This window comes from Mastomys coucha, unplaced genomic scaffold (assembly GCF_008632895.1).
Source record: "Mastomys coucha isolate ucsf_1 unplaced genomic scaffold, UCSF_Mcou_1 pScaffold14, whole genome shotgun sequence".
NCBI lineage: Eukaryota > Metazoa > Chordata > Mammalia > Rodentia > Muridae > Mastomys > Mastomys coucha.
Genome location: NW_022196896.1, coordinates 100100563 through 100112869, shown reverse-complemented (window position 1 = coordinate 100112869; position 12307 = coordinate 100100563).

Here is a 12307-nt window from a genome sequence, read left to right as displayed (position 1 = left end):
AAAAAGAAAGAAAAAAGAAAGAAAGAAAAATGAATGTGTGGACCACTATTAGATAAAAGAATTTTTTTGAGTTCAGTGTCCTTATCAATGATATGGGGGTTAGGGTTGGAGGCTTACTGGCTGTTGGCTTTTATCAGAAGTCATTTTGTGTGTGGTGGCACATACCTTGAATCCCAGTACTCAGGAGGCAGAGACAGGTGGATCTCTGTAGACCATCCTGGTTTATAGAGTGAATTCTAGGACAGCCAAGGCTAACAAAACAAAAACAAAAAACTAACAAAAAATACCCCTTTCACCCCCAACCCCTGCAAACGTCATTTCACAGCTCAACAATAGTTTAGTTAAAAATAAAATAGAGGGACTGGTGAGATGGCTCAGCAGGTAAGAGCAACGACTGCTCTTCCAAAGGTCGTGAGTTCAAATCCCAGCAACCACATGATGGCTCACAACCATCCATAATGAAATCTGATGCCCTCTTTGGGTGTGTCTGAAGACAACTACAGTGTACTTATATATAATAATAAATAAATCTTTTTTAAAAAAAGAGAATTTATTGAATGAAAATGAATACACAACATACTGTCTTAGTCAGGGTTTCTATTCCTGCACAAACATCATGACCAAGAAGCAAGTTGGGGAGGAAAGGGTTTATTCAGCTTAAATTTCCACATTGCTGCTCATTACTAAAGGAAGTCAGCACTGGAACTCAAGCAGGTCAGGAAGCAGGAGCTGATGCAGAGGCATGGAGGGATGTGACTTACTGATTTGCTTCCCCTGCCTTGCTCGGCTTGTTTTCTTATAGAACCCAAGACTACCAGCCCAGAGATAGTACCACCCACTAGGGGCCCTACCCCCTTGATCACTAATTGAGAAAATGTCCCACAGCTGGATCTCATGGAGGCATTTCCTCTCCCAAAGCTCTTTTTTCTGTGATAACTCCAGCTTGTGTCAAGTTGACACAAAACTAGCCAGTACAACATACTCAATCTTAATAGGCACAATGGAGGCTGTTCTAAGAGGCAAGCTTATAGCGCTAAGTGCCCAGACAAAGAAAATTGCAGAGATCTTATAGTAGCAATTTAACAGCACCTCTGAAAGCTCTAGGACAAAAGAATAAATCATGCCCACAAGGAGTAGACCTCAAGAAATAATCAAACTCAGTGCTGAAATCAATAAAATAAAAACAAAAAAATATTTACAAAGAATCAATGAAGCAAAGAGTTGGCTCTGACAAAATCAACAAGACTAACAAATCCCCAGTCCAAATTAACTAAAGGGTGGAGAGAGAATATCCAACTTAACAAAATTAGAAATGAAAAGGGGGACATCCAGACACTGAGGAAATCCAGAGAATCATAAGGACAGACTTTAAAAATTTATTCCCTACCAAGGAAAATATGAAATAAGTGGATAATTTTCTTGATACATACTATTTACCAAAGTTAAATCAAGATTCAACAGATAAGCAATTTAAACAGACCTATAACCCACAGTGAAAGAGAAGCACTCATTAAAAGTTTCCTAATTGGCCTGGTGATGGTGGCGCACTCTTTCATTCCAGCACTTGGGAGGCAGAGGCAGGCGGATTTCTGAGTTCGAGGCTAGCCTGGTCTACAGAGTGAGCTCCAGGACAGCCAGGGCTACACAGAGAAACCCTGTCTCAAAAAACCAAAAAAAGTTTCCTAATCAAAAAAGCCCTGTGTCTGACGATTTTGGAGCAGATTTCTACTAGACTTTCAAAAGAGTTAATGCTAATACTCAAGTTATTGCACAAAAACCAAACCACCAGAAGGGATATTTCCCAATTCATTTTATAAGGCCACAGTTACCTTGATACCCAAACCTACATAAAGACCCAACAAAGAAAGAGAATTACAGACCAATTTCTCTTATGAACACACACGCAAAAATAGTCAATAAAATATTAGCAAACCAAATTCAAGAGCACATCAAGAAGATCATCTCCCAAGATGAAGTAGGCAGCACATATAAACTGATAAATGTAATCTACCATATAAGCAAACTGAAAGAGGAAACCAAACCACACGATCATCTCATTAGATTCGGAAAGGGCCTTTAACAAAACCCAACACGCTTTCATGATAAAAGTCCTAGAGAGACTAGAGACACAAGGGATGTATCTCAACAAAATAAAGGCAGTTTCTAGGAAGTCCATAGCCAAGATCAACTTAAATGGAGAGAAACCCAAAGCAATTCCAATAAAATCAGGAACAAGACAAAGTTGTCTATTCTGAAGTATTAGCTACAGCAATAAGACAAATGAAGGAGATTAAAAAAAAAACATTCAGATTGGAAAGCAAAAAGTCAAAATATCTTTATTTACGGATTATATGACTGTAGCTAGACTTTTGGCTACTTTATGGGTTCCTACTTCTAGGATGCTTCTCCACTCTTATATCCCTTCCAACCTCCCAACACTAGGTAGAAGAGAAAGAAGATCAGAGAGGAAAGGGGAAGGGCCCTCTTTATCATTGGGTTACTTTCTGCTGATTAAGGGCATCGAGTTTCTTGGGGGCAATTTCCTTGGGGGGCAAACTGCAGCAGCCACTGCTGCCCAGCACCTCCCAGGGTTCTCGCCTTTAGATCCCTCTCAAGAATTCCAAAAGTCATACCCTTGTCAAAACTATCTGCAGCTGGCAAACTCACCCCCCTGCCAGAGCATGAGGTAAGTCCTAGTCTGCCACTGTGGATAATTTGTAGCAGCTCCATATCCCACACCTGGGATTAAAACAAAAACTTATTCCCATACAATTTCTATGTTTTTAAAGAAAGTAAAATTCTCACTATATATGATAATATGCATAAGTGACCTGAAAAACTCTGTCAGGAAACTCCTATGGCTGATAAACATTTGCAGCAAGTAGCTGGATACAAAATTAACTCACAAAACCCAGGAGCCTCACTATATACAAATGACAAATGGACTGAGAAAGAAATGAGGGAAGTAGCACATTTCACAATAGCCTCAGATAATATAAAGTACCTTAGGGTAACGCTAACCAAGCAAATGAAAGGCCTGAATGATAAAAAAAAGTCAAGTCATTGAAAAAAAGAAACTAAAGAAGGTATCAGAGGAATGCCCATGCTTATGGATTGGTAGGATTAACATAGTAGAACTGGCTATTTTACCAAAAGCAATATACAGATTCAGTGCAATCCCCATAAAAATTCCAACACAATTCTTCACAGACCATGAAAGGACAATTTTTTTTAAACTTTTATTGCATTATGATGAGAAAACTTACATGATTTTTTTTTTGTTTTTGTTTTTGTTTTTGTTTTTTCGAGTCAGGGTTTCTCTGTATAACCCTGCCTGTCCTGGAACTCACTCTGTAGACCAGGCTGGCGTCGAACTCAGAAATCCGCCTGCCTCTGCCTCCTAAGTGCTGGGATGAAAGGCGTGCGCCACCAGCGCCTGGCATGAAAGGACAACTTTAAGCTTCATATGGAAACACAAAAATCCCAGGATAGCTAAAACTATCCTGAACAATAAAAGAACTGCTAGAGGTATTACCACTCCCAATTTCAAGTTGTATTATAGAATTATAGTAATAAAAAATGCATGGTATTGACATAAAAACAGACCTGTTGATCAGTGGAATCAAATCGAAGACCCAGATATAAATCTGTACACCTATGGACACCTGATTTTTGATTAAGAATCCAGAAATACATCATATTCAACAAATGGTGCTGGTCAAACTGGATGGCAGCATGTAGAAGAATCTAAATAGATCCATACTTATCACCCTTCACAAAACTAAACTCCAAATGGACCAGAGACCTAAACATAAACCCAGATACACTGAGCCTGAAAGAAGAGAAATTGAAGGATAGTTTTGAACTCATGGGCACAGGAAGCACTGTCAGAGCAGAAAGTAAGATCAACAATTAGTAACGAGAGCTCATGAAAATGAAGTGCTTTTGCATGGCAAAGGAAACTGTCATTTGGACAAAGTGTGGGTCTACAGAATGAGAAGAGATTTTTTTTTTACCAGCTCCACATCTGATAGAGGGTTAATATCCAAAATATATAATGAACTTGAGAAAATAGTTATCAACAAAACAAATAACCTAATTAAAAATGGAATACAGATCTAAACAGAGAATTCTCTTTTTTTATTGGATATTTTCTTTATTTACATTTCAAGATTTCAAGTGTTATCCCCTTTCCCGGTTTCCCTTCCTCCTGGAAATACCTCATCACACCCTCCCTCCCTCACCCACCCACTTTCACCTACCTGCCCTCAATTCCCTTACACTGGGGCATCTATTAAGCCTTTATAGGACCAAGGACTTCTCCTTCCATTGGTGCATGACAAGGCCATCCTCTGCTACATATGCATCTGGAGTCATGGGTACTCACTCCTTTGTTGATGGCTTAGTCCCTGGGAGCTCTGAGGGAACTGGTTGGTTGATATTGTTGTTCTTCCTATGTGGTTGCAAATCCCTCAACTCCTTCAGTCCCTTCTCTAACTTGTCTATTGGGGACCCTGCATTTAATCCATGGTTGGCTGCTAACACCCACCTCTGTATTTGTAAGGCTCTGACAGGGCCTCTCAGGAGACAGCCATCTCAGGCTCCTTTCAGCATGCACTTCTTGGCATCTACAATAGTGTCTGGGTTAGATAACTGTATATGGGATGAATCCCCTGGTGGGACAATCTCTTGGTGGCCTTTCCTTCAGTCTCTGCTCAACACTTTACCTCCATATTTTCTCCTGTGAGTATTTTGTTCTCCTTCTAAGAAGGAGTGAAGCACCCACACTTTGGTCTTCCTTCTTTTTTTTTTTTTTTTAAATGTTTATATTCTAATTTAATGTTACCAGCAATTTGCTTTTAGGGTTTTTTTTTTTAAAGATTTTTATTTATTTATTATATATAAGTACACTGTAGCTGTCTTCAGACAGACTCCAGAAGAGGGAGTCTGATCTCGTTAAGGGTGGTTGTGAGCCACCATGTGGTTGCTGGGATTTGAACTCAGTACCTTCAGAAGAGCAGTCAGTGCTCTTAACCACTGAGCCATCTCTCCAGCCCCTGGTCTTCCTTCTTATTGAGCTTCATGTGGTCTGTGAATTGTATCCTGGTTATTTGGCGCTTTTGGGCTAGTATCCACTTATTAGTGAGTGCATACCATGTGTGTTCTTTTGCAACTGGGCTACCTTACTCAGAATGATATTTTCTAGTTCTATCCATTTGCCTAAGAATTTCATGAATTCATCATTTTTAATAGCTGAGTAGTACTCCACTGTGTAAACGTATCACATTTTCTGTATCCATTCTTCTGTTGAAGGACATCTGGGTTCTTCCTAGCTCCTGGGTATTATAAATAAGGCTGCTATGAACATAGTGGAGCATGTGTCCTTATTACATGTTGGAGAATCTTCTGGGTATATGCCCAGGAGTGGTATAGCTGGGTCTTCAGGTCTATGTCCAATTTTCTAAGGAACCACCAGAGAACCAAATAACCCTCTTAAAAAATTGGGGAACAGAGCTAAACAAAGAACTCTCAACTGAGGAATACTGAATGGCTAAGAATCACCTAAAGAAATGATCAACATCCTTAATCATCAGGGAAATGCAAATCAAAACAACCCTGAGATTCCACCTCACACCAGTTAGAATGGCTAAGATCAAAAACTCAGGTGATAGCAGATGCTGGTGAGGATGTGGAGAAAGAGGAACACTCTTCCACTGCTGGTGAGAATTCTCAATAGAAGAAACTTAATGGCTGGGAAACATTTAAAGAAGTGTTCAACATCCTTAGCCATCAGGGAAATGCAAATCAAAACGACCCTGAGATTTCATCTTGGACCAGTCAGAGTGGCTAAGATCAACAAAACAAGTGACAGCTCCTGCTGGCAGGGATGTGGAGAAACAGGAACGCTCCTCCATGGCTGGTGGGAGTATAAACGTGTACATCTACCATGGGAATCAGTGCACCAGTTCCTAGGAAGATGGGAACTGATCTGCCTCAAGATCCAGCTATACCATTTTGGGGCATATGCCTAAAGGATTCTCTACCACAAAATACTTGCTCAACCATGTTCATTGCTGCTGTATTAAGAATACACAGAAATTGGAAACAACCTAGATATCGCTCATCAGAGGAATGGATGGAGAAAATGTGGTACATTTACACAGTGGAGCATCACTCAGCCATTAGAAAATGATATCATGAAATTTGTAAGAAAATACATGGGACTGGGGAAAAAAATCATCCTGTGTGAGGTAATCCAGACCCAGAAAAATGAATATGATATCTACTCACTTATATGTGAATACTAGCTGTGAAGTCATTGATAACCAAGCCACAATATTAAGAACCACAGAGGGTAGGTATAGAATAAGAGTCTAGAAAGAACAGATAGATATCTTTAGGAAAGGGAAATAGAAAACAGTTATGGATGGATGAGTGGGGCTGGAATGGGAGGATCAAGTGGAGAAGGATAGGTGAGGGAAGGTTGTGGGAGAATACAGGGAAAGACAGCTAAAATTAAGGGGTATTTGAGGAGTAGCATGGAAACCTAATACAGTAGAAACTTCCATATATATATATATACATGTATGTATATATACACACACATATATATTTGTATATGTACAAATATATATATTTGTATATGTGTATATACATGTATATATACCTACATGTATATATCATATTCATTGAGTAGATATCATATTCATTTTTCTAGGTCTGGATTACCTCACACAGGATGATTTTTTTTCCTAGTTTCATGTATTTTCTTACAAATTTCATGATATCATTTTCTAACAGCTGGGGATTTGGGAATTAAAGACATGTGCCACCATTGCCCGGCCATTATATTTTTTAAGATGAATGAATGAATGCTTTGGGCTGCATCATTAGATCTCTTTTCAAACAACTGCACTGTTGTTTGATTAAACATGTTTACACAGCATCATGAAATGTCATTCTCTGGATGTAGCACAAAATCTACATGATTTGGATTTTAAAACTTTTATTCTGTGTATTTAGTGTGTATACGTGTGCATGTGGAAGCCATATGAAAACTTGCAGGCTCTGGTTCTGTCCTTCCACCATTTGGGACCCAGAGATCAAACTCAGTTGTCAGGCTTGGAGGCAACAGCTGCCATCTTTGGTTTGGTTCTAGATATATAAACAGTGTCAAGTCTAGTCGGTTGATGTTAGACTCTGGGTCTGGACTTGTAGAGCAGCTAACTTATGTCTAGTTAATTTTAAAAACTATTTATTTATTTGTATGTGTACAGATTTGTTTTTGGAGGTCACAGGTCAATTTTCTGGAGTCAGTTCTCTCCTTCCACTTAAGAAATACTTATTTGTTCATTTTTACTTATATAAGTACACTGTAGCTGTCTACACCAGAAGAGGGCATCGGATTCCATTACAGATGGTTGTGAGCTACCATGTGGTTGCTGGGAATCAAACTCAGAACCTTTGGCAGAGCAATCAGTGCTCTTAAGCACTGAGCCATCTCTGCAGCCCTTACCTTCTACCTTGATTAGGAGGTAAGGCCTCATCTGTGATAAGTATTCAAGTTTCTGGCTTGTCCGCTTCCCACTTCATTATCGGAATGTGGTGGTGTTAGGACTGGAGATAGGAGCCACTGCATTGGGCAAGAAAAGGGAGAAGCAAGGGACGGAGGGAGGGAAGGAAGAAGAAGGGGAGGAGAGGGGAGGAGAGAGAGCGGGGAAAGGAGAGACAGAGACAGACAGAGATTGGGAGACCCAGAATCGAACGCAGCCACTAAGCTTTCGCGGCCAATACTTTTACCTGCTGAGCTACCTCACCGCTCTGAGGTCTTAGCTCATTTTAACTGGCCATGCCGTTTCCTTCAGTGCCCCCTCGGATTTGCTTGTTTCCTCAACACCATCCTGGTCTGATTTTAAGTTAAAGATCAAGAAAGAGATCAGGAAGCAGAGCAGCAGTGGAGCCGTGGTCTCCATTCCGAGGTCCTTTTGAGATGGTCAGTTTCTGAAGCTGCTCTGATTTGGCTCCTAAGATCCATTCCTGGCTGGGGTCTGCCGCAGCCTTGGTGTGGGTATGTATGTTGAATGAGGAGGACTGGGCACATTTTGTGTTCTGTCAGCCAAGTCTTTCTAGAACCATTGGATGCAGGAGCATGTCCAAGTCCTTTTAGAACAGTGGAGGAGGGCGGCCAAACATAACTCAAACTTTTTTTTTCCTGTTTGTTTTTATGAGCCAGAGTCTCATTAGCCTAGGCTGGGCTTAAGTTCACTATGTAGCCAAGAGTGACCTTGTGTTCCTCTTCTCTCTGCCCCCACCTCACCAAAACTTCCATTACCAGCATCTGCCACTACATTTAACCCTATCTTTCCTTTAATTTAAATTACTCATTTAGATTTTTTTTTTTTTGAGACAGGCTCTCAGTATGTAGTCCTGACTGGTCTAGAACTGGCTATGTAGATCAGGCTGGACTACTCATAGACTATGTAGACCAAGCTGAACTCAAACTCATGGAGACACTCCTGCCTCTCTGCCTTCAGAGTGCTAGGATTAAAGTTATGTGCCACTATGCCTCATCTCTCCCTTTCAAAAATACAATTATTTTATTTTATTCCTATCTCCGAAGTTACTAGCGTGGCAGGGTCACTTTTTATATGTTTATTGGCCATTTGCATTTCCCTAGACCCTATCTAGGTCCTCACTTTCTCCTGTTGGGGTTACCTTGGGGTGGCCTACACTTTGGGAGGAGGATGAGTCTTAAGAAAATACTTAGGAGAATCAGGAATGGATCTTGGGAGCCAAATCAGAGTAGCTTCGGAAACTGACTATCTTAAAAGGACCTCAGAATGGAGGCCATGGCTCCACTCCTGCTGAAAAGAGATCAAACCTAGCCGGGCGGTGGTGGTGCACGCCTTTAATCCCAACACTTGGGAGGCAGAAGCAGGTAGATTTCTGACTTCGAGTTCGAGGCCAGCCTGGTCTACAGAGTGATTTCCAGGACAGCCAGGGCTACACAGAGAAACCCTGTCTTGAAAAAACAAAAACAAAGAGAGAGAGAGAGAGAGAGAGAGAGAGAGAGAGAGAGAGAGAGAGAGAGAGAGGAGAGATCAAACCTAGGACAGGCCACCTGGTAGGAACCAAGGCTTCAGCTTGGCACAGAGCCAGCATGGAGGGGAAGCTGGCCCTGCTGTTGGTGGCCAGGGGAACATGTTTGACCTCATACTTGCAAGGCCCTGTTGAGAAATCAATACTGTATCCGGCCTCCTTTTTCTCTGGAAAGGTGTCTTTTGCTGAGTTGCTGGGGAAGGGCCTTGAGTTGAGGCCATAATTACTTCTCCTTACCACTGTCCCCTTCCACAGCTGCTCCCCCTTGGGCAACTGGAGTGACCCGGGAAGCTCCCGATGCCAGGCCTTCTTCCTTTGGCTAGAGCTTGAGGGTGTTGGAGACTGGAAGATTGCAATGAGGGTGGGTATAGGACACATTCTTGAAAGTGACAGTGCCACCCCCACATACATGTTTCTCCTTTCCCGTTTACGTCGCTGCTGTTGCATAGGCTTTCCTTCAAGCTAACCTGCCAACATCGTCACCAGATAGATCATCTGGGTTTGTTGACTGTTGACCCATCCTTCACAGAAGGATGCTCATGGGACCTGACCTAAGTATCCAGGCACAGTTGTATGCAATTCTAAGTATCCCAATCAGTTGTATGCAATTCTGTCCTAACTGAACAGAGACTCAGAGAGGGGCTAGAAGATACAGGCAGGGAAGGACTAAGGCAGGAAACTCCATCTACACAGTCCAGGGAACCTTCACCCATGCTGGTTGTAGGCCCTCCAGTGTGGCTGCCTTAAGGTCATCTATGTTCCTGTCCACAACCCTTCACCCATTGCTCTGCAAGTAATGACCAGGATGAGCTTTGGTGGAATCTACCTCTGTCACTGAGACCCTAGAAGAAGGTGTAGAAATTGTTTATGTCTCCCTCAGGGAGGTTTTTAGCAGCACTAGTTCTTTTGGTCAGTGAGTTTTAAACTTGAGTCTAGATTCTAGAGTTTCAGGACTCTTTTCATTACATTTTTATTCACGTATTTATTTATTTATTTCATGTATGTGTGTGTGTCTATGTGTGTGTGCATACACGTGTACTCAACATCATGATGCACACTCAACAACACGATGCACAGTTGGTGTTTGTCCAGGTCATGTTGTACTCGTGGAGGCCAGAGGACAACTTCCAGCAGTAAGTTCTCTCCTTCCACCATGTAGGTTCTGGGGATCAATTTCAGGTCATCAGGTTTGATGCCTTTAACTACCGAGGACCTGTGACGGCTAATATTATCAACTTGATAAACCAGTAGGAGACAAGCCTCTGGGTATGCCTATAAAGATTGTGTTGATTAGGTTAATTGAGATGGAAACACTCATCATAAAAGTTGGCGGCATCATTCTCTGGGCTTGGAATCTGGACCTCACATGAAGGAGAAAGCCAACTGAGCAGGAGCGTCCATCGCTCTTTGCTTCCTGACTGGAGATGCAATGTGACCAACTCCTTCAAGTTCCTACAACCATGCCTTTCCCATATTGATGCTTTGTGCCACTAAACTGTAAACTAAAATAACCTTTTTCTTTTCGAGTTGCTTTTGTCAGGGCATGTTAGCACCAGGAAAGTAACTAAAATAGGTTTAATTCTCAGCACCACAAAAAAAGAAGAGACTCCTCATTCGTATTTGCAGTCAATCTTGTTCCCACGTCTTACCACTTCCCCACCCCCCCAGTCACGAACAGACACCTATCTACTTTCTGATCCATAAATTTGCCTTTTCTGGACATTTGATTCACAAATTATCTCATAGTACATTCTCTTCTGTTCTAGAGCCTTTCACTTAGCATACTCTGTTCCAGACGGACCTGGAATTCACTATGTAGGTCAAAATGGCCTGAAACTCTTGAGTGTTAGGACTGTAGGTATGAACCACCATACTGTTTTCAGTCTTGTTTCTAAACCAGCACATTCAAGGAATCCTGCAATGTGGGTGTACTTTCATTGTTTTTCTAACCATGTCTCTAGGGATGGATATTTTGGTTGTCTTCAAGCTTTGGCTTTTCCACACAGTGCTGCAGTCTATCCTTTCCATGTGAGCTCTGTGAGCACAGCTGAAGGACCAGGTCCTAGAAGTGCAGTTCCTGGATTAAAGAGTGTGTACATTGAGAGAGAATTAATCAGCCAGGTATGGAAGTGCAGACTTGTTATCTCAGCACTCGAGAGGCTGAGGTAGAAGATTGTGAGTTCAAGAACTGGCCCGGGTTACATAGTGAGACCCTGTCTCAAAAACAAAACAAACACATTATAAAAAAAGGCATTCTTTAATTGCTTTCTCTGAAGATACCTAGTTCACTGTCCTACCAGAAATGGGGAGATAGGATATTATAATCAGGCAAGTTTGACCTCAAACTGTAGACTGTAAAGCTTGGATTTGACTCCCTACAATGAATCCTCAAAACTGCCCAAGCTGCCCTTCTTATCTCTTTCTCCTTACTGACTGACTCCACTGGTTTTAATGGATGAAATATTTTCATAGTAATAGCTCATGTACTAGTGGCTCCAATAATCTATAGCTTAAAGAATACAATACTACAAGGATTCCCATCCATCCATCATGTAGGTTAAGAAAGAAGACTTTACCAGTGTCTCAAGAACCCTGCTTGCGCCAGGCAGTGGTGGCGCACGCCTTTAATCCCAGCACTTGGGAGGCAGAGGCAGGCAGATTTCTGAGTTCGAGGCCAACCTGGTCTACAGAGTGAGTTCCAGGATAGCCAGGGCTACACAGAGAAACTGTCTCAAAAAACAAAACAAAACAAAAAAGAAGAACCCTGCTTGCTCGGAGCACCCTAGCCTTACCCTTGAGTGTAGGCTCCCTAATGTTTGTGGTCACTCTTCCTTTGCTTAGCGTTTCAGTTGCAGTTGTTTGGAGAGCTTATGTTGAGTCAATTTAGCTCAGATGGAACTGTTTCCCTAATTTTCTTCCTTTCAGACTTCAGAAGAGCACAGGCCAACAGGGACCTTTATGTGAGATCTGGAAGCTGGAAGGTGGGCATTGGCAAGTATGCTTGTTAATGCTTTGGAAGGTCAGCCCAAGGCCCGTAGCATGTTCCTTATCTGCTGGCTGTTGTGTTGGTGTGAAATAGCAGCTGGATCCACAGCATCTCAGTGTGTAAAAGGTTTTCTTCGCCCGGCAGTGGTGGCTCATGCCTTTAATCCCAGCCCTTGGGAGGCAGAGGCAGGCAGATTTCTGAGTTCGAGGTCAGTCTGGTCTA